The 22,138-nt window shown below is 47.2% G+C and overlaps 1 protein-coding gene and 1 pseudogene across 2 annotated transcripts in view; both read right to left on the reverse strand.

The window, feature by feature from the left end:
• LOC109768580 (uncharacterized) overlaps positions 1–22,138 on the reverse strand; it is a 73,604-nt gene that overhangs the window by 17,749 nt on the left and 33,717 nt on the right. The gene's annotated exons all lie outside the window — the stretch shown is intronic.
• Positions 17,423–20,920, reverse strand: LOC141042197 (uncharacterized; annotated as a pseudogene).

The raw sequence follows: 22,138 nt of genomic DNA on the forward strand, positions 1-22,138 counted from the left end.
TTTTTAGAGGCTTCAAATGGACTGGCACGTACGGATGTATATAGACATATTTTAGAGCATAGATTCACTCATTTTGCTCCGTATGTAGTCACTTGTTAAACTCTCTAAAAGACTAATATTTAGGAATAGAAGGAGTATTTTTGAATTCGTGTCATACATGCATGGTTTGGAAAAATAGATGCACTATACTTATTGGATTGTTGTTGTGTTCGTGCGTGTGTGTCTCTGTGTGTGTGTGTGTGTGGTCATATGCTTGATACATACAAAGTTTTCTCACCTCCATATTGTTCATCTTTTAAATTTGAATTTGCATTGGAAAACTTACTAGGGATACCATGAAATGTGAAATCCACGTTGAGATCACTATATCACAAACTCACTCTAATTCAACAACTCGTCATAAATCAATTACCACGTTGAGATTAGTATTTGCAAGGAAAATACGGGTATTGTAATACACATAGATTCGTTCGGCAATTTAAAAGGTTCCTTTCTTATTCTCGAATGGTAGGACCCAACGGCGTACCAGCCAGACCTTGGCTCGTGTTGATCCTAAAAAAACCGGGCTCGTGTCCTTCGGTGGCGTGCGTGGTACGCACATTAGGCAACCCCAACCAGTCGAGCCTCAGCGTTTCAAGTCGAAATATCTGGCGGCCAGAATTCCAGCCCTAGGAAATTCCCCTCATGTCCCCGGTCCATAATGACTACCGATGGACAACGGAGGGATGCTTTAGTAACTAGACAACGTTACCTACCGTGCCGAGCACGGTTCAATTCTCTCGGTCGCCGCTCGTCAAGGTCACCTGTCAACTGCATTGCCTAGTACTACTACTACTACACCAGGATGAGCACAGAATTGAGCCCGTTTGTTCGTGCCTAGTACTTGAGTTAATATATCAGGCAATGCACTGGTATGGAGGGATTATCCTTTTACTCTGCATATATAACTTGTCTGAAGTCTAACTAAGCAAAATGTTTGACCAAATCCTTTCTTAAGAAATACAACTGGACAGATGTACGGCTTGAAAATTTATTGCATGATGCAGGTTATGATATTGTTTCGAATCCTGGATCTTAAATTTCAGAAAATCCAAAAGTGAGTATAAATTCTTGAAACTAAGCATGGTCACATGATATGGCACAAATATTACTTTGTAAGTTTTTTCTTCAATTTGAGACAAGCTGCTTATGACAAGTTGCACAAATGAAGAGCCAAGGTATTTTGGAACAAAGACCTGTCACGTTAAGGCGAACGCTTTCACTATTGAAACCGTGGGCGTTTACGTGCCGCCACGAGTCCCCGCTTCTCATCAGCAGGTGCCGTCCAAGCAAGCGTGTGAGTCGACGGGAGGCGTCCGAGCAGACCGCTGCGCCGGCTGTCAGGGAGGCGTGCAAGCAGACCGCTGTGCAGGCTCACCGGGAGGCGAGCCCTTTGACCAGGCTCCGCCGCCCCCCGTCGTCCCAACTGCTCCCACTTTTAATGTCGCCGGCGCCGCAGTTTAAAATCAACCCCGCACTACCCGGTATCGCTACAATCCTCTCTCTTCCTCTCCGATTCTCCTGTCGTCTACCTCCAACTAGGCTGATCTAAACGTATGCCATGCCGCATCACGATGTTCTGCCCTTAGTGTTCCAGTTTCCTGAGGAAGACACCCAGCCGGAGTCTCAAGAAAATAAGGTGCTTTGGGACGAGCTTGAACTGGCCTTGCGGGAAGACGCCGCGCCTGTCCCCGCTCGCGTTCCGGCTCCCATCGCCCCGACTGCGCCAGCGCCCATCCCGTGGCATTGATGGGCTGGGAGCCGCACATTGTCGCTGAGCTTGATCCCACAGGGTTCCACGAGGTCCCCGCCGACTTTCACGTGCCCGTGCACCTGCCAGCGCATGCGCCTGCGCGTGCACTAACGCGCACGCCCGTGCCGGTGCCCGTGCACCTGCCAGCGCATGCGCCAGCGCATGCGCCTGTGCGTGCACTGACGTGCGCGCCCGTGCCGGTGCCCGTGCACACGAATGTCTTTGTCGTGCTGTTGACAGCGCCTGTCCCCGCACGGGTGCCAGTGCCCCCCTCAGCGGCATGGATGGCCGCCGTTGACCGCTTCCTTGCACCAACGCCAGTCGCCTCCTCCCGCCAGTTGACTCGCTCCGAGGTCCAGAACATTTTGGCCTTCCTTGAAGATAGGCCAACGTCCAGGAGTACGCCAACAACGGCGCAAGACGCCGCCGTCGCCGTCGGTCAGTGGCCCGACGACACACAAAGCACGGCAGAGGAGCCGCTTCCCACCGCGAGACGCCCCCGCCGCGGCCGCGTAATCTAAATTTGCCATGAAAAACGTTCGGATTGCCATGCTTAAAATCTGAACGTTTATCATTTCCGTTTATTTTATATCGATCGTCGTATAATTTAAAGTCGGAGTCAGACTGAACGAAATGTATGGTTTGATCAATTGAATGTTCTGCTAGAGCCGTATCAAATTAAATATAAAACGTCATCAAGCCACATGTATTCCTTGTCATCCAACGACCTAGACTGCTTCAATGTCGAGCGCTCAACACGTTTAGCGTGCAGTTAATTTCATGCCAAAAATAGTGCTAATCACATGACAACATGCAAATAATATCCTAGTAGTTAATATCCGCATGCACTTAATATACTTCCAACTTAACGTGCATTCCACGTACACACTGACTGGTACTGCTAGTACGTGAAACTGGTGCCGTGACTTGTGAACGCGTCCAGATATGGTCAACGGCAACATCGCCCGCGAGTTCTTCCTGTTTGCCCGTGCGTCTAAACGCAAAAGGGGAGGAGAGAGAGAGAGCACACATGGAACCCACCAGTAAGTGAAGGCGAATAGTACTAAAAATAATATTACATGTTATCCATTAATTAGGCTGTGGTAATATAAAAACATGATGTGAACAAAGGGGGTACGACAAACATTGCTATTCTACGTATGTTGCCTATTGACGTGCGGCTTGAAGGCCCGGTCGCATGTTCGATCCTCGTCCTTTATTTTTTAATTTGTATATGGGTCCAAATTTGTTTCATGACATGTGGGCCCCTCGGTGTGTAGTTTGTAGCACTTTAATTTGTGGGTCGAAATTTGTTCCATTCCAAGTGGACTATCGGTGTGTAGTTTTGTAGCTTATTTATAATAATTAAAGAGAACAACATAGTTTTTTCAATAATACCATGGTGCGACGTTGAAGGCGAGAAAGGACGTGCGAGAGAGCGATGACCGAGCTAGAGGGAAATCAACTAGGGGAGTTGCGTGGGTTGCAACGGTGTTTGGAGTAGTTGTGGGCCGAATGCTACGAAAATATAATCTAAACCGACCGGAATAAATGCCTACACAAATTAATCCAAGGTTGGAGTGCCCCTCGCAATGTAAATAGCTCCGGCTTTGCGAGGGATGGAGAGGTAGTAGCTTCAACGCGTGGAAGATACGGTGTGAGAAAGCGAGGTCAATCGAGAGACATATAGATAGAGAGACAAAGTGAGTGTGGTCCGACATTCATTGAACAATTATATATGCTCTGGAGAGATATTGTCCGATTGAGCTTTTTGGCAAGGGTGAGGGCTGTAAGATAGAGCTTGAGAGATGATCCAGTCACAGACGTGTAGATATATTTTGTGCGTGGGAGGAAGCAAGGTCAACCGATCACATAGGGTCGCCGTGCGATCGAAAGAGTGAGACGGGTTGGAGAGAGTGACCTAGATAGACGATGTGCGTGAGAGACTATACAATGTGAATAGGTCAAATTGGGCTCAAACATGGTGATATATCCTTTTTTTTCGAGAAAGAGCGAGGTCAATCGAGACATACGGAGAGAGAGAGAGAGAGAGAGAGAGAGAGAAAGAGAGAGAGAGAGAGAGATTGAGTGAGCGTGGCCCACCATGAGGTCGAAAGAGTGGCGGCGGCTTGGATGGACTGACCTAGATAGACAATCTGCGTGGGAGAGTATAGAGTGTGTCGATCGAGGCCCGAACAGGGAGATATATCATTTGTGTGTGAAAGAAAACGAGGTTAAACGAGACTCAGATAAAGAGAGCGAGATTGAGCGAGTGTGGCCCGCCGTGTGGAAGAAAGAGTGAGACAGTCTCGAGGGAGCGACCTAGATATACAACGTGCGTGCGTGCGCACAAGAGGTTGGGGGTCTAGATAGGCAATGCATGTATTTAGCGCGAGAGGGTGAGAGGGAGAGGCGGGGAGAGAGAGAGAGCTCGGCATGGGGTGCAATGGCGGGTGTGTGAGGTAAATACATTTGGTAACAGAGTGGAAAAAGATTTCAAGCCGGGGGAGGGGAGAGAGAGAGAGCTCGGCATTTGTTATTCATTGTCATTACTGCATATGTTTCTGCTGACAGAAGACACAAGATTTCATTCTTTTAAATAGGGGAGGAGCAAACTGGATTGTGATGACGAGCAAGGGTTGGTTGCACTTTTCAAGCACTCGTTGATGAAGTATCGTTCCTACCTGACGCAAGTGCACTTCGATGGCAAGCCTCTGAACGAAATTTCTGTTAAGTCTCCGGTGCTACATTTATCCGACGGTGACTGGAATAATCTTATTACACATTGGTCTCGGCTGCAACGTAAGGTACTGTCTATGATATCACATCACAATTTAAACTACATTTCTGCATTTGCCTTAATGTCTCACTTGTACGAAAACTGTTAGCAGAAGAACATTCGTTCTCAAGGGACCATAGAATCTCGCAACTATACTGCACACTGCATTGCTCTTGTGAGTACCTCTTGCCCTGTATGACCATACTTACTTTCATAGCTGTTTGATTATGTAGCATCACTGCACATGTTAGCCTCGTAATCGTCCATTTGGTGGACATTATAAGATCCGTATGGACTCTTACATAAATTTAGAATCAACCCAATACTTTTGAAGAGGTTTAGCTCTCAAGTCCTCCTGTAAGGACTGAACGTGGTCTATCACTGTACTTACATTAACAGCTACTCCCTCCATCCCATAATATAAGAACGTTTTGTACAGTACACCAGTGTTCAAAACACTCTTGTATTATGGGAAGAGGGATTGATTCATTTTGTAGCATTCTGCATCTTATCTCCCTCGCCCACCATTTACTAAAAAAGATCATATCTATATTTAATCTTACCAACAAGTAGAATACACAGACAATGCTAGTGCAGAAGTGTAGCCCATTGCTCTTGTGAGTACATTTTGTCCTGTAACGCTTGTACTTCCAGGGATTGGTAGTTGATTATGTAGCATCAATCTGCATCTTATCTTCATTATCCTCTATCCCTTCCAGTATTATCATATATATAATTACTCTCAACAAAATGTAGAGTACAGGCAATGCTTATGAAGAAGATTCTGTGCTGAAATTCTTGAGTTATCCTTCCCTTGACATGGAGAAGGGCATTATAAAGCCGGTGTTAACTGTTAATGTAAGTCGGTCCTTCTAAAGCCTTTATCCTCAACTGCTGTTTAATTTGCTCATACTCCCTATCGTTTACTGCTGTTTAGTTTGCTGTTTCTACCAAAATGCATATTCGTAAGAACCGTAAGTTCTAAGTTTTACTTGTAAAACCAAATTCCTTATTCATACCATGCACATTACTTAATACTCCCTATATGTATGCTTATTTTTGTGGATCTATAATCCAGTGTGTGGTGAAGCAGCCCACGTTTGCACCTTGTCATCTCCTGTTTTATCTTACTGATGTGGCTGATGATATGAACAACATGCCATGCACATTATCCAAAATAGATACAATGATTTCTTTGCCCTTCATCTATGCTTGTTATGTTGACATGGTAATCCAGTAGTGTGGTGAAGCTCCCCGCATTATGAATAATGCCAAATTATACTATTGATATTTTGAACTTACTCTTTATTTTCTAATTTGAAATTGGATAGAATTGACAGAACAGTTATCATCTTTGTTTATACACGTGCAAAACCTGTCATCTCTCTGCTTTGTTTCAGGGTGATATGCCTGATGGCATGCACAAGTCTGCTGAAGGCTGTGAGACAAACCCAACATATATTGCAGCAAAGAAGGCAAAACATCTTGAAGATAGCGAGACAACCCCAAAGTCTTGTCTTGATGCAGTGTTCAAGTTACTTGAGACTAACAGTTAGACAAGCTCACAGAATTCGTTGTCTGAATCAGTTCGACTTCTTCAGTCCCAAGTTCTAGCAGAAAGGCATTCTGCAACTCAACTTCGACTTGTAGTCCTATCTCTAAGAAAGATTGCGGAGAACACCAATGAGAACCTCATCGCTAAACAGATACACCTGGAAGCTATGACCGACATGCTAGGCCAGTCTCACAGCCTTGCTCAGTAGCTTGCGCAGCAGTTCCCCCGCAAGGCTAACCTTTCTTGAACTGTCTTGGAAGTGGTCTCGGTTCAGTATTATTTTTTTACGCTGCAATGGTGCCCAGTTTTTGTAATCTGCTTCTTCGTTGCGCTTTATGACCACTGGTGTCACGACCGGTTTTTCAACATAATTATTGAGAGACCAATCCTTTTGACGGACCAGTGAAGAAGAATTCCTTCTCACTGGTAGACAATATCTTGGTCACAGAAGAAAAATACCAGGAGTACTGAATATAATACAAGGCTGAGCGGAGACTGCTCAACGGTTTATTACATGCACGCCGATAAAGCATAACGGCGGGTAGGGTGGCATGACTACTAACTCACGATAGCAACCGTGGTGGAAATATCACAGCGGAGCGGGTGATATGACTCCTGAAAACTACAGCTCTTCGAGCGACGGAGTGAGGCTCGAGGAGACTTATTGCGGGTGGCGGAAGCGTATACAATACAAGTGACCGATATCCAGGATCGCACGGGACTGACTGGGACTCCTCTAGGCGTCGGACGTGCTATCAAACTCTTCATCCAAGAGATCGCCTTCGTCAACATCTGGCCAAATCAACAAGCCAGGTGAGTACTATGAAAGTACTCGCAAGACAGTTCGGACATAAGATATAACAAATGTAAACATGAAGCATATGAACAGATTAACCAATGCGTTCAGACATAGAAGTAATAAATGCTGGGTGCCAAACGAGGGTCTGAATGACTCCTCGAGAGGAAACTACAAGGATAGTAATACTGGTGCCAAACGAGGGTCTGAATGACTCCTCGAGAGGAAACTGCAAGGATAGTAATACTGGTGCCAAACGAGGGTCTGAATGACTCCTCGAGAGGAAACTGCAAGGATAGTAATACTGGTGCCAAACGAGGGTCTGAATGACTCCTCGAGAGGAAACTGCAAGGACAATAGTAATGCCGCAGTCGGGCGTCGGGGAGACACCACATAAAGGGCTTATGATGGAAAATAAATGACAGTGCGTGCCATAGTCGGACGTCTGAAGCGACATCACATAAAGGGCTTATATTGAAGGTAAAAGACAAACATGCCACAGTCGGACGTCTGAGCGACATCACATAAAGGGCTTATATCAAAGGTAAATAACAAACATGCCACAGTCGGACGTCTGAGCGACATCACATAAAGGGCATATATCATAGCTCAATAATTTAGTAGCTCGAGAACATAAATCATTCCAAGTACGAGACGAAGAAAAAGTTAGTCCATCCACAGGAATAACAAATTAACTGGGTTTACCACTTGAGCTTGTTCACCGGGGATAAAATTCCACGAGGATAGATATGGAAAAACAGATCACTCTACTTGATCATGGATACGATGATTCGGAAGGATTTGACTCTGCAGAGTTTGTACTTTAACCACAGCCAACGGATTTCAGTAGTCACGGGGACTAGTTCCGTTTACGGTATTTTGGAAGAAACACGTCTAACCAGTACACACCCATTTAACATTCCGAAGCCAGGGATCACCCTCGGCAACGTTCAAGAAAAACCTTGAGACGGGGAGGCTACAACCTCGCGTAGCATGGGATCAAATTTCTATACGCGCGCTCTAAGGGGTGCCCCCCTCTCGGTCCCAACCGGAAACACCCATGCCCCCTGACCGGATGACTGGCTTTAATCCAGGGCCATGGAACCATCATCCCGGCCCCTCTGTTTGGTGTGTACACGGAAAGAGGTTGCCAACTTACTAAACCGCATTCTGGCAGAAAACATGTGGTAGCACGGAAGGGGGAAGGACGATAACGTGACTCCGTCCACGTTAACGTCGGAGTTTGTCGGATGACGCAAGGCTGGTATGCTACAATAGTACCACCTTGCTGCCCTTCATGTCACCACATGATTAGGCCATCTCTCACCAGAGATCATCGCAACTTTGGAACACGCGGGTCGTTGCCTCACAAGCAACGAGGTACTCACGGACACTCATATGCCACGCACAACCTCTTACGCAAACATGCACAACATCGATCATATCAAAGGTTCAAACATGCTTGCCTGGTTCGGAGAAGTCGGAGTCTAGCTCGGCGAAGTTCGCGGCTTCGTCACCTCTCCCGGAACCTACGGCATAATGAAAACGGGCACTAACGTGAAAACCAACGCGTGCATAAAAACTTCTCCAGAAAATTTCTAAATAAATCCCATAAAAAAGTAGACAAAATTTTAAGATTGTCAGAAAAAGAATCACTCAAAAATCACTTATTATCAAAAAGTTATAAGAGTTTCTGTCCAGGGACTCATTTGTAATGAAACAGAAAAGTTCCAGGGTTTAAACTGTGAAAACAGAAAACGCTTCGAATAGAAACGCGCAAGCTCAAAGGGAAAGCATATTTGCCCGAAGGCGCCAACAGAAAACGTTTCGCGAGGGGAAACAAAAGAGAGGCTGACAGGGGGTCCCACATGTCAGGTTTAAAAAGCTCGCCGGCGCCCGAAGACTGCGGTGGTCGCCGGCGTCGAACCACGGCGAGACAGGGAGATCGGAGTGTACCAAGAGCTTCAGCGTATCCTTCCGCGTCGGTCGGTGGTGGACTCGAGCGTCGGAGAGCACCACGTCGACGGCGACACTTTCCCCGGCGGGCAGCGGTTCGGGTGATGGTGGAGAACTCCGGTGGAGAGCTGCAAGCATCGAATTGACGCGCGGGTCAAAAGAGTGGATGCATAGGGGAGCTACTGGCAAGAGATGGGAGGCAGAGGCGCACGCATGGGAGCGAATCGAGCTGGATCCCGTGGCGGGTCGCGGCGGCCGGAGTCGGGGAAGGAGACCTCCTCGGGGCTCTTCCAGTGGCTTGGCGTGCTCTAGGTGGAGTGCAGGGGTGGTGTGGGATCGAGTTGAAGCTCGGGGCCTCTATATATAGGCGGCTCGAGGGGATGGCCGTGAACGGGGTTGCTCCGGCGAACAATTACGGCGATGCAGTGGTTGAGCAGGGGGTTTGAGTGGCCAGGCAGCATCAGTGGAAGTTACTGGTGTCGTTCCCCCGCTAATCCCGGCTGGTCTTGGCGTAACGGCGCCGGTCCACGGTGGGGTGGACTCACGGGCACGACGGCGGCAGAGAGCGTGCTCCGCGCCCAGCGGTTCACGACGAGAGTGGCAGCGCGTTCTGGGGAGTGGACGACCACGCGGCGATCTCCGGTAGCTTGGGCGGCGCTGGGTGGCGCCGTCAGCGCCGCGCCTCTCTCTGGCGGCTGCAAAGCCGCCGCTGGCGTCGGTCACGGGGCGGCGCACCTCCTGCTGCTCGTCGCCGACGTCCGCAAGGTGCCAGGGGATCGTGCGGTGCAGAGGACAAGGGGGAAAGCGCAGGGCGCACGGCGACACCGCGGCACTGGCGAGATCGACGTCGGGTTCTGAAGAAAACGACAGTGCACTGAAACTGTTCTCTGAACTTAACTGAACAATGACAGTAACAGTGTCCAGTAGGTATTCGACATAATGATTTGGCATGAAGAAAAATTTTCCTGGAGCTGGGACTTGGTGAGGTGACCTCTCAATGCACCCAGAGGCTGCCTGATTTTACTCAGAATTTTTGGAGAAGGATTTGAATGAATTTCACCAAATTTGGCAAATCTGGTCCAAACTTGCAGCAAGTGTAGTTTGAAAAATTTGAACTGAAGACCAGTGGATCTTCATGGATCTAGGTTGAGGGTTCAAAGGACTAGGAAGGGAAAAAGGTTTGGGGGCAAAAATCAAAGTAGAAAGTGTAGCTCCTTTGTAAATCACCAATGGCTAGAATAGAAGACAGAAATTTGTTTGAATAAGATTTAAATGGAAAATAATCATATGGGGAGGTTCAACTTGCTGGATTTGATGCAAATCATGATCCAAAGGTGAGGGAAGGTTTAGGAGAGTGGATTTGCACTAAGGCCATGGCAAGAGGGAATTGTTGAAAGTGGCAAAGAATCATTCCAAAAGCCATAGTGCATTTTCAAAGGGATTTTCAAAAGGCATTATTCTCAAGTGAAAAGCATTTTGGTTTGAGTCCAAAATAACAGGGGTTGTTCAGCATTGAGAAATTTGCAAAGACAAGAATCATTCATGATGAAACATGCATAATGAAAGGAGCACGATAGCTACTACATAGTAGTCGGCATAACTTACAAAAGGGGTCATGCATAGAGTTCAGTACACAGAGTTCAGTACATAGACTAAAAACACCATAGGCGGCACGCAGGCTCGCGGCGAATGCATCTAACACTAACAAGCAAGCCTACATCAGTCCCAGGAGGAACTGTGGAGGTAGGTGTAGCCTGAAAGCTGGTAGTGTCGCATCGGGAACTCCACGTCAGCAACCTGGGGTCCGTGGATACTCTGGTGCAGAACCTGACGCTCAGGTGGCAGAAGAGGACCAAGTGCGGGAGAGTAGCCTCCCACATCTGGCCAGCCGACACCCTGGGGCATCACAGTCCTGGCTGGGTAGATCGCAGAACGGGGCAGCTCTCTAGATCAGACAAAGGGGTGCAACAGCGTCAGAGCACAGTAAAGGTGCTGACGGGTGGTGTACAACTCGTGGCGAAGAGCTCAGTTAGCTCGATCCAGCCCATCAGCATGCAGAACCAGGTTCTTATGGTAGAAGGGCTCTCTGGTGAGAGTGGAGTAGGCAGCCGTGTAGTATCCCTCCGCGCCAACATCAGATGCGATAGCAATGTGCCTGAAAGGGGAGGTGTCCAACTCCCGATACTCTCCACGAAGACGTGTCAGAGCAGCATAAGCAGCATCGTGGACAGCCATATCGATGGTCACTCCAACACCATGAGCGGTGTGCAACACAGTAGTGGAGTCATACTCCCGAGAGTAGAGGTGGACGATGGCACGGTACTGCTCCTGGTTAAAGACCTGGTACTCCTCGTAGACGGTGTACTCAGGGTGCCAGCGATAACCCAGATAGGTCATCATCTCAGCTAGCACAACAGGTGATCCCGAGGCACCAATGGTCGTCGTGTGCCGCACGACCTGCCTCGTGGGTTCCATCTGAAAGCAAAGCTGTTTCAAAGGAGTCAAATGACAGTGTGGGAATTGTTCAAAATACTATTCTAAGAAATAACTATGGCTTATCCAACTTTGGGGTGAATGTGGTCACGAGATCCTAGTGTTAGAGTTAGTAAATACGTTTAACCCGAGTAGAAGAGAGTTCAGAGTCCCAGAGTAAAGGTCGAGGAGTAAAAGATCCTAGTACCAACCAATGGCGACGTGGGCCCATAAGACACACAGCCATGTTAGTAAAAAGATTTGCAATGTCTAGACTCGACTTCGGCCAAGGAGTGTGGAAGGGGGATTCCTACAGGCAGTCGGCTCTGATACCAACTTGTGACGCCCCCGATTCAATCGTACACTAATCATGCACGCAAACGTGTACGATCAAGATCAGGGACTCACGGGAAGATATCACAACACAACTCTAAAACATAAATAAGTCATACAAGCATAATAATACAAGCCAGGGGCCTCGAGGGCTCGAATATAAGTGCTCGATCATAGACGAGTCAGCGGAAGCAACAATATCTGAGTACAGACATAAGTTAAACAAGTTGCCATAAGATGGCTAGCACAAACTGGGATACAGATCGAAAGAGGCGCAGGCCTCCTGCCTGGGATCCTCCTAACTACTCCTGGTCGTCGTCAGCGGGCTGCACGTAGTAGTAGGCACCTTTGGTGTAGTAGGAGTCGTCGTCGACGGTGGCGTCTGGCTCCTGGGCTCCGACATCTGGTTGCGACAACCAGGTAGAAGGGAAAGGGGGGAAAGAGGGAGAAAAGCAACCGTGAGTACTCATCCAAAGTACTCGCAAGAAAGGAGTTACACTACATATGCATGGGTATATGTGTAAAGGGCCATATCGGTGGACTGAACTGCAGAATGCCAGAATAAGACGGGGATAGCTAATCCTGTGGAAGACTACGCTTCAGGCCACCTCCATCTTGCAGCATGTAGAAGAGAGTAGATGGTAAGTTCACCAAGTAGCATCGTATAGCATAATCCTACCCGGCGATCCCCTCCTCGTCGCCCTGTTAGAGAGCGATCACCGGGTTATATTTGGCACTTGGAAGGGTGTGTTTTATTAAGTATTTGGTTCTAGTTGTCATAAGGTCAAGGTACAACTCCGCGTCGTCCTTTTACCGAGGGACACGGCTATTCGAATAGATAAACTTCCCTGCAGGGGTGCACCACATAACCCAACACGCTCGATCCCATTTGGCCGGACACACTTTTCTGGGTCATGCCCGGCCGCGGAAGATCAACACGTCGCAGCCCTACCTAGGCACAACAGAGAGGTCAGCACGCCGGTCTAAATCCTATGCGCGCAGGGGTCTGGGCCCATCGCCCATTGCACACCTGCACGTTGCGTATGCGGCCGGAGAGCAGACCTAGCAACCTCCATTTCAAAGGAAGTCACGTTACGCGGTCCAACCCGGCGCACGCCGCTCAATCGCTGACGTCACGAAGGCTTCGGCTGATACCACGACGTCGAGTGCCCATAATTGTTCCCGCGTAGTTGGTTAGTGCGTATAGACCAAATGGCCAGACTCAGATCAAATACCAAGATCTCGTTAAGCGTGTTAATTGATGTAACCACGGACACCGAACAGAGCCAGGCCCACCTCTCACCTAGGCGGTCTCTACCTGCCCTGTCGCTCCGCCACAAAGATCCACCCAGAGGGCCGTCGGGACAAAGGTCCTTTCAGCCCCCAATCCATGAATCACTCGCGGGTGCTCCACTAGCCGACCCGACTTTAGTCACCACATGTATAATGTATAAAGTATATACTATAAACCCATGATCACCTCCCAAGTGATCACAGCCCGATAGTATAGCACAGCAGACGGACAAGAATGTAGGGCCACCGATGGAAAACTAACATCCTATACTAAGCATGTAGGATTGCAGGTAAAGGTAACAACAGTAGTGGCAAAGACAGGCTATGCAGCAGAATAGGATTAACGGAAAGTAGTAACATGCTACACTACTCTAATGCAAGAGTATAGAGAAGAATAGGCGATATCTGGTGATCAAGGGGGGGCTTGCCTGGTTGCTCTGGCAAGAGGGGTCGTCAACAGCGTAGTCGGTCAGGGCACCAGCAGCGGCGTCGGTCTCGTAGTCTACCAGAGAGAAGAGGGGGAAGAAACAATGAATACAATGCAAGCAGATGCATAACGATGCATGACAAAGCAAACAGCGGTGTCAGGTTTGCCCTAACGCGGTAAGAGGTGATACCGGCGAAGGGGGGAAACATCCGGGAAAGTATCCCCGGTGTTTCGCGTTTTCGGACAGATGAGCCGGAGGGGGAAGTTGCGAGTTCGATATGTTAGGGATGTGTGGAGGACGAACGGGCTGCGTATCCGGATTCGTCTCGTCGTTCTGAGCAACTTTCATGTAGAAAGTATTTTCATCCGAGTTACGGATTATTTTATATGATTTTCTAAAGATCTAATCATTTTCTGACTTTAATTATTTATTTAAATCCAACATTATCCAGAACAGTGAATGATGACGCAGGCATGACATCAGAGTGATGTCAGCAGGTCAACTGGTCGGTTGACCAGTCAAACCAGACAGGTGGGTCCAGTGGGACCTACATGTCATTGTCTGGGACACTAACAGGGGGTTTAGACTAACTAAATGGGTTAATTAGTGGGTGGGGCCCAGTAGTCAGTGACTATTTAGTTAATTAAATTTAATTAATGAAATAATTAGCATTTTATTTATTTACAAAAATGTTTTAAATGACGCGGGCCCGCATGTCAGTGGCAGTAGCTACCACATCAGCGCAGTTGACTTCGGTCAACGTGGCCAGTTGGGGCCCCTAGGCCCACAGGTAGTGACCCAGGGGTGGGCCCCGGTGTGCCAGCTCAGCGGAGCCGCGGGAGTAGCTCCGGCGAGCTCGCGCGCAGCGACCGAACGTCGGCGGGCGTCGGGATTCGCCTACGGGGCACCAAATCGACCGCGGCCGGGTGCGTTAGAACGGCAAGACGACGACGCGTCGGTTGGTGGTGGTCTTGCGAGCTGTGGTGGCCGAAGAAGGGTGCATCGAGCTCATCGGCGGCGAGGTGTTTCGGGCGAGCAACGGCAACGGCGATACGGCGCGCTACTGGGCAAACAGAAGGGCGAGGCGAGGCCTACGTGTGCGCGCGAGCACAACGGCACAAGCCTGGGACCAAAGGGGTCACCGGACGGCTGCCGGCGACGAGCGCGTGCGGTGAGGCGTTCGGGAGCTCGAGAAGATTGGAGCTAGGGCGAGCTAGCGAACAAACGGAGAGGTTGGGGAGGATCTACCGGGCGCGGTGAGTGCAACCGGCACGGGCCCGTGACCATTTGGTCACCGGAGACTCGTCGGCGACGAGATCCGTGGCGGAGCGTTCGGGAGCTACGGCGAGAGCTAGCTAGGGCGCGCGAGAGAGGGGAGGAAGCGGGGGCTCACCGAGCGGCACACACGGTGGCCCTTGGGGTTTAGTAGCTGCAAGGGCGTCGCCGGAGTTGGTGAAGAGCGGCGGCGTAGCTTGTCGGAGCAGAGGAGGAAGACGGCGGCGTCGTGGGCATTGCGGTGGCTCCAGACTCCAACGGGGTGCACCGGTCGAAGCAGCGGATGACGGCGGAGCTGCAGGACTTGCCGGGGCGACGAACGGACGACGGTGGTCGCGTCTTCTACGGCGGCGAGGCCATGGCGGCGCTCGGATGCGGTGGGGAACGAGGGGGAGCGTGGTGGATCTGAGGGGAGAGGGAGAGGCGGAGAGCGGGGCGAGTGGGAGAGGGGCCCGAGGAGGCGGGGGCGCTGGCGATCTTATCCCCTCCTCGACGCCGGCGAGGGGGTCCGGCGGGGACGCGCCCCTGTTCCGACCCTGGTCGGGGGAACAGGGAAGGGGAGAGAGCGACCAGGGGAACGGGCCGGGTCGGCCGGATGGGCCAGGTGGGCCGGCCTGGCTGTGAGCTGGGCCGTCTGGTCCAGGGGGGTCCTTTTCTCCTTTTTTTTCTTTTGTCTTCTGCTTTTGTATTTTCTTTTCTTTCCCTTTTCTGTTTTATTTAATTTAGGGCATTTAAGTATTTTATAAAATTGTGTCTTCTACACCATAATTACCTATGCCATTTTTGGCACTGCCCGAACATTTTTGTTTCAACTTTTGAAAACTTTTGTTGTTTGACATATTTTGAATTTGACTTTTGAACGGGTTTTGAACTAACGAGAGTTTAGCAACAGTAAACAGAGATGACATGTCATCATTAGGAGAGTTTTACTGTAGCCTAATTATCCGGGTGTTACATGTATGGTAGTGGCGAAAGTTGCGCGGTACTAGAGAGGCTAGCAATGGTGGAAGGGTGAGAGTGCGTATAATCCATGGACTCAACATTAATCATAAAGAACTCACATACTTATTGCAAAAATCAATTAGTTATCGAAACGAAGTACTACACGCATGCTCCTAGGGGGATAGATGGGTAGGAAAAGACCATAGCTCGTCCCCGACCGCCACTCATGAGGAAGACAATCAATAAATAAATGATGCTCCGACTTCATCACATAACGGTTCACCATACGTGCATGCTACAGGAATCACAAACTTTAACACAACTATTTCTACAATACACAATTACTCACTAGCATGACTCTAATATCACCATCTTTATATCTCAAAACAATCATAAGGAATCAAACTTCTCATAGTATTCAATGCATTTTATATGAAAGTTTTTATTATATCCCTCTTGGATGTCTATCATATTAGGACTAAATTTATAACCAAAGGAAATTAACATGCTGTTTAAAAATACTCTCAAAATAATATAAGTGAAGCATGAGAGTTCAATAATTTCTACAAAATAAAACCACCGCCGTGCTCTAAAAAGATATACGTGAAGCACTAGAGCAAAATTGCCTAGCTCAAAAGATATAAGTGAAGCACATAGAGTATTCTAATAAATCACGATTCATGCGTGTCCCTCTCAAAAGGTGTGTACAGCAAGGATGGTTGTGGCAAACTAAAAAGTAAAGACTCATATCATACAAGACACTCCAAGCAAAACACATATCATGTGGTGAATAAAAATATAGCCTCAAGTAAAGTTACCGATAGACGGAGACGAAAGAGGGGATGCCTTCCGGGGCGTCCCCAAGCTTAGGCTCTTGGTTGTCCTTGAATATTACCTTGGGGTGCCTTGGGCATCCCCAAGCTTAGGCTCTTGCCACTCCTTATTCCATTGTCCATCAAATACTTACCCAAAACTTAAAAACTTCACAACACAAAACTCAACAGAAAATCTCATAAGCTCTGTTAGTACTCCCTCCGTTCCTTGATATAAGGTGTATATATTTTTGAGAAAAAAATCCGAAATATAAGGTGTATTGCGTTGCACCACTCGTTTGGATTATTTTTTTAGGGATTTGATTACATTACCTTATATCAGGCAAGCTCCTCTATTTTCTCATGTCAATTAGTCGGGTGTAATCTCGCCCAAAACTTGTGAAATTTTACCTCCACGTGTGTTCTTTAATTTCTGTGCCAAAAACTATACACTCTATATTTAGGAATGGAGGGAGTATAAGACAATAAATCACCACTTTTGGTACTGTTTTGAACTCATTATTTATTTATATTGGTGTAATATCTACTGTATTCCAACTTTTCCATGGTTCATACCCCCCAATACTACCCGTAGATTCATCAAAATAAGCAAACAACACATAGAAAACAAAATCTGTCAAAAATAGAATAGTCTGCGAAGATCCGAATTGTTCTAATACTTCTTTTTGCTATTAATTCATTCTTTGAGCTAAATGGCCCTGAAATTGAAAAGCACTACAAATGAACTCTGAAAAGGTTGAAATATGGCATGGTATCATAATTTCACCCACATAGAATGTGCTAAAAAGTTGAGAGGGTTACGGGAAAAACCGGATGCACTTTGTGTACAAACTGGACAATCTCTTTCGAAGTATTAGGGTTTCGGACGAAAACTCATCTATTACAAAAGGGATTTCATTTCTTGACATGTAACTGCAATGATATTCTAGATCAAAGCCATCATCAGAATAGTTGTGGAGAGAAAGTCTTCACTTTTTCTTCACGTGTGTCCCTTGCTTATTGCGCCGTAACCATGGATAATCTTCATCGTTTAAAAGGATGTGTAGGTCAGCCTTCACTTTGGAGGGAGGAATTTCATGAAACTTTTCATAATCTTCAGACATGTCTGTCTTGCCCTCCACTCCCACGACGTCTCTTTTCCCTGAAAGAAATATGTGGCGCTTTGGCTCATCGTATGATGTATTCGCTTCCTTATCTTTTCTTTTTTTCTCGGTTTGGTAGACATGTCCTTCACATAGAAAACCTGCGCCACATCATTCGCTAGGACGAATGGTTCGTCTGTGTATCCAAGATTGTTGAGATCCACTGTTGTCATTCCGTACCGCGGGTCTACTTGTACCCCGCCTCCTGACAGATTGACCCATTTGCACCGAAACAATGGGACCTTAAAATCATAATATGTGTCCTTTCCCCTGTTGGTTGCTGGATCAAAGCGGACACCACTGTTTTGGTTGGTGCTCTTTTTATCTTGGGCGATCGTGTAAAATGTATTCCCATTTATCTCGTACCCTTGGTAAGTCAATACTGTCGAAGATGTTGTCCTAGCCAACGAGTACAGCTCATCTCCAACAATGTTGTTACCCATGAGATGTGTTTGCAACCAACTGCCGAAAGTCCTGATGTGTTCACATGTAATCCAGTTGTCAGACTGCTCCGAGTGTTTGGAGAGTAGAATATTCCTGTGTTCATTGACATACGGGGTGACCAAGGCAGAATTTTGTAGAACCGTGTAGTGTGCTTGAGCCCAAGAATGCCCGTCCCTACATATTATTGAATCCGCTCCTAGCGTGCCTTTTCCACCCAGTCTCCCCTCATACTGCGATTGAGGGACACCAATCGGCTTAAGGCCAGGAATAAAGTCAACACAAAACCCAATGACCTCCTCTGTTTGATGGCCCATGGAGATGCTTCCTTCTGGCCTAGCACGGTTACAAACATATTTATTTAAGACTCCCATGAACCTCTCAAAGGGGAACATATTGTGTAGAAATACAGGACCCAGAATGGCAATCTCATCGACTAGATGAACTAGGACGTGCATCATGATATTGAAGAAGGATGGTGTGAACACCAACTCGAAACTGACAAGATATTGCACCAAATCATTCTGTAACCTTGGTAGGATTTCTGGATCGATTACCTTCTGAGAGATTGCATTGAGGAATGCACATATCTTCACAATGGCTAATCAAACGTTTTTCGGTAGAATGCCCCTCAATGCAACCGGAAGCAATTGCGTCATAATCACGTGGCAGTCATGAGACTTTAGGTTCTGGAACTTTTTCTCTGGGATATTTATTATTCCCTTTATATTGGACAAGAAGCCAGACGGGACCTTCAAACCAAGCATGCATTCAAAGAAGATTTCCTTCTCTTCTTTGGTAAGAGCGTAGCTGGCAGGACCTTGATACTGCTTTGGATGCATGCCGTATTTTTCGTGCACACGTTGCTGGTCCTCCCGTGCCTCCAGTGTATCTTTTGTCTTCCCATACATGCCCAAGAAGCCTAGCAGGTTCACGCAAAGATTCTTCGTCACGTGCATCACGTCGATTGTAGAGCGGACCTAGGGTAGGTCCCAAAATATAGATTGTTCGCCAAGACTCTTTCCAAAGATTACTTGTAAATCCTTGACCATATCAAGCATGTCATCACCAGTACGGAGGACAGACTTCTTCCGGTGATCTGCCTCACCTTTGAAATGATTGCCTTTCTTTCTTAAGAGATGCTTGGTCGGAAGAAACCGACGATGTCCTAGGTACACATTCTTCTTGCATTTGTCCAAATATATACTTTCGGTATCATCCAAACAGTGCGTGCATGCGTGGTATCCCTTTTTTGTCTGTCCTGAAAGGTTACTAAGAGCAGGCCAATCATTGATGGTTACAAACAGCATGTAGGTCAAATTCCTGCTGTTTGTGCTCATCCCACACACGTACAGATTTTCCATTCCACAGCTGTAAAAGTTCATCAACTAATGGCCTTAGGTACACATCAATGTCGTTGCCGGGTTCTTAGGGCCTTGGATGAGCATTGGCATCATAATGAACTCCCGCTTCATGCACAACCAAGGAGGAAGGTTATAGATACATAGAGTCACGGGCCATGTGCTATGATTGCTGCTCTGATCCCCAAAAGGGTGAATGCCATCTGCACTTAAACCAAACCATACATTCCTTGTGTCACCTACAAAGTCCCCCCACTTTCTCTCGATATTTCTCCACTCGCGACCCATCAGCGGGTGCTCTCAACTTCTCGTCTTTCTTACGGTCTTCCTTGTGCCATCGCATCAACTTGGCATGCTCTTTGTTTCTGAACAAACGTTTCAACCGTGGTATTATAGGAGCATACCACATCACCTTGTCAGGAACCCGCTTCCTGGGGCGCTCGCCCTCAACATCACCAGGCTCATCTCGTCTGATCTTATACCGCAATGCACCGCATACCGGGCATGCGTTCAATTCCTCGCACTCACCGCGGTAGAGGATGCAGTCATTAGGGCATGCATGTATCTTCTGCACCCCCAATCCTAGAGGGCAGAGAACCCTCTTTGCTTCGTACGTACTGTCGGGCAATTTGTTATCCTTTGGAAGCTTCTTCTTCATTATTTTCAGTAGCTTCCCAAATCCGTTGTCAGATACACCATTGTCTGCCTTCCGTTACAGCAATTCCAATGTGGTATCGAGCTTTGTGTTGTCATCTTCGCAATTTGGGTACAACCCTATTTTGTGATCCTCTAACATGCGCTCGAACTTCAACTTCTCCCTTTTACTTTCACATCCTCTCTGTGCATCAACAATGACCCCGCGAAGATCATCATCGGGCACATCTGGTGCCTCCTGATCGTCAGTGTCCCCCGTTGCAATATCATCGTATTCAAGGAACATAGGATGGTTGTCATCATCCTCTTCTTCTTCATTGTCTTCCATCATAACCAAAGTACAGTAGTGATCAAATGTTATTACTGAAAAAATAAATACATAAAGTTCATACATAGTTCTCGTAGAACAACATACAACTCTCTAGAGCATCTAATTAAAACATACATTGAAACTAACATACAACTATGTAAAACATTTAAATGCAACAACAAATGCGGTCATAATCGTAACTAAGGTAACAATTGATCCAACAACATAATGATACCAAGCCTCATTATCAATGGCATATTTTCTAATCTTTCTAATCTTCACGCGCATCGCATCCATCTAGATCTTGTGATCAACGACGACATCGGCAACATGCAACTCCAATTTCATCTTCTCCTCTTCTATTTTTCTTTTCAATTTTTCTTTCAAATATTTATTTTCTTTTCAACCAAATTTAACCTCTCGACAAGAGGGTCGGTTGGAATTTCTGGTTCACATACCTCCTAGATAAAAACATATATGTCACGTTGGTCGGCATAATTATCATAAACACTAAATGAAACAAATAGTTATAAAAGATAATATACCACATCTGAATCATAGACCGGACGACGGCCGACGGGGGCGGATACCAAAACCATGGCACTATATAATAACAAACAATAATAAAATTAAGAAAATTATACAAGTAGCTATCTAAATCATACAAGTAAGAATTTTTTCTTTTAAAAAGAAGATAAGAACAAGAGGCTCACCACGGTGGTGCCGGGGACGTGATCGGCGTGGGCGATCGATGGCGGTGAGGACGGGGACGGGACGACACCCTACACATGTGCATCCAAATTAAAAGAACTCCCACATACACTCCTACACTACAACCCACAAACCACTCTACTTCTAGAGCATTTGAAATGAGCTAAACTAGTAGTGAGAGATGAAAGGATGAAGTTGCTATCCTTTTAGAACACTTGTGTAGTTGTGCACCGCCAAACCTAGAGTCGAGGTCGAGCTTGGGGAGGAGAAAGCTCAAGTGTGGATCGGGCATTTCATCGAACACCTCATGTGCATAGGAGGTGAGAGCTGAGCAGCACACACCTCCCACACGCCGGCCGGCCAAAAAATAGAGGAGTGAGCGGGTAGGGGCGAGCATATATATAGGCATCTCTTTAGTCCCGGTTGGTGGCTACAACCGGGACAGAAGAATGACCTTTAGTCCCAGTTCCAGCCACCAATCGGGACTAATGGGTCTGCGCCAGGAGCGAGGACCTTTAGTCCCGGTTCGTGTCTGGAACCGGGACTAAAGGGGTCAGACGAACCAGGACTGGTGCCTACTGAGGCCCGGCCGGCGTCCTGGCTGAAGGAAATATGCCCTAGAGGCAATAATAAAGTTATTATTTATTTCCTTATATCATGATAAATGTTTAGTATTCATGCTAGAATTTTATTAACCGGAAACATAATACTTGTGTGAATACATAGACAAACAGAGTGTCACTAGTATGCCTCTACTTGACTAGCTCGTTGATCAAAGATGGTTATGTTTCCTAGCCATTGACATGAGTTGTCATTTGATTAACGGGATCACATCATTAGGAGAATGATGTGATTGACTTGACCCATTCTGTTAGCTTAGCACTCGATCGTTTAGTATGTTGCTATTGCTTTCTTCATGACTTATACATGTTCCTATGACTATGAGATTATGCAACTACCGTTTACCGGAGAAACGCTTTGTGTGCTACCAAACGTCACAACATAACTGGGTGATTATAAAGGTGCTCTACAGGTGTCTCCGAAGGTACTTATTGGGTTGGCGTA

This window comes from Aegilops tauschii, chromosome 3 (assembly GCF_002575655.3).
Source record: "Aegilops tauschii subsp. strangulata cultivar AL8/78 chromosome 3, Aet v6.0, whole genome shotgun sequence".
In the NCBI taxonomy this organism is placed as follows: Eukaryota; Viridiplantae; Streptophyta; class Magnoliopsida; order Poales; family Poaceae; genus Aegilops; species Aegilops tauschii.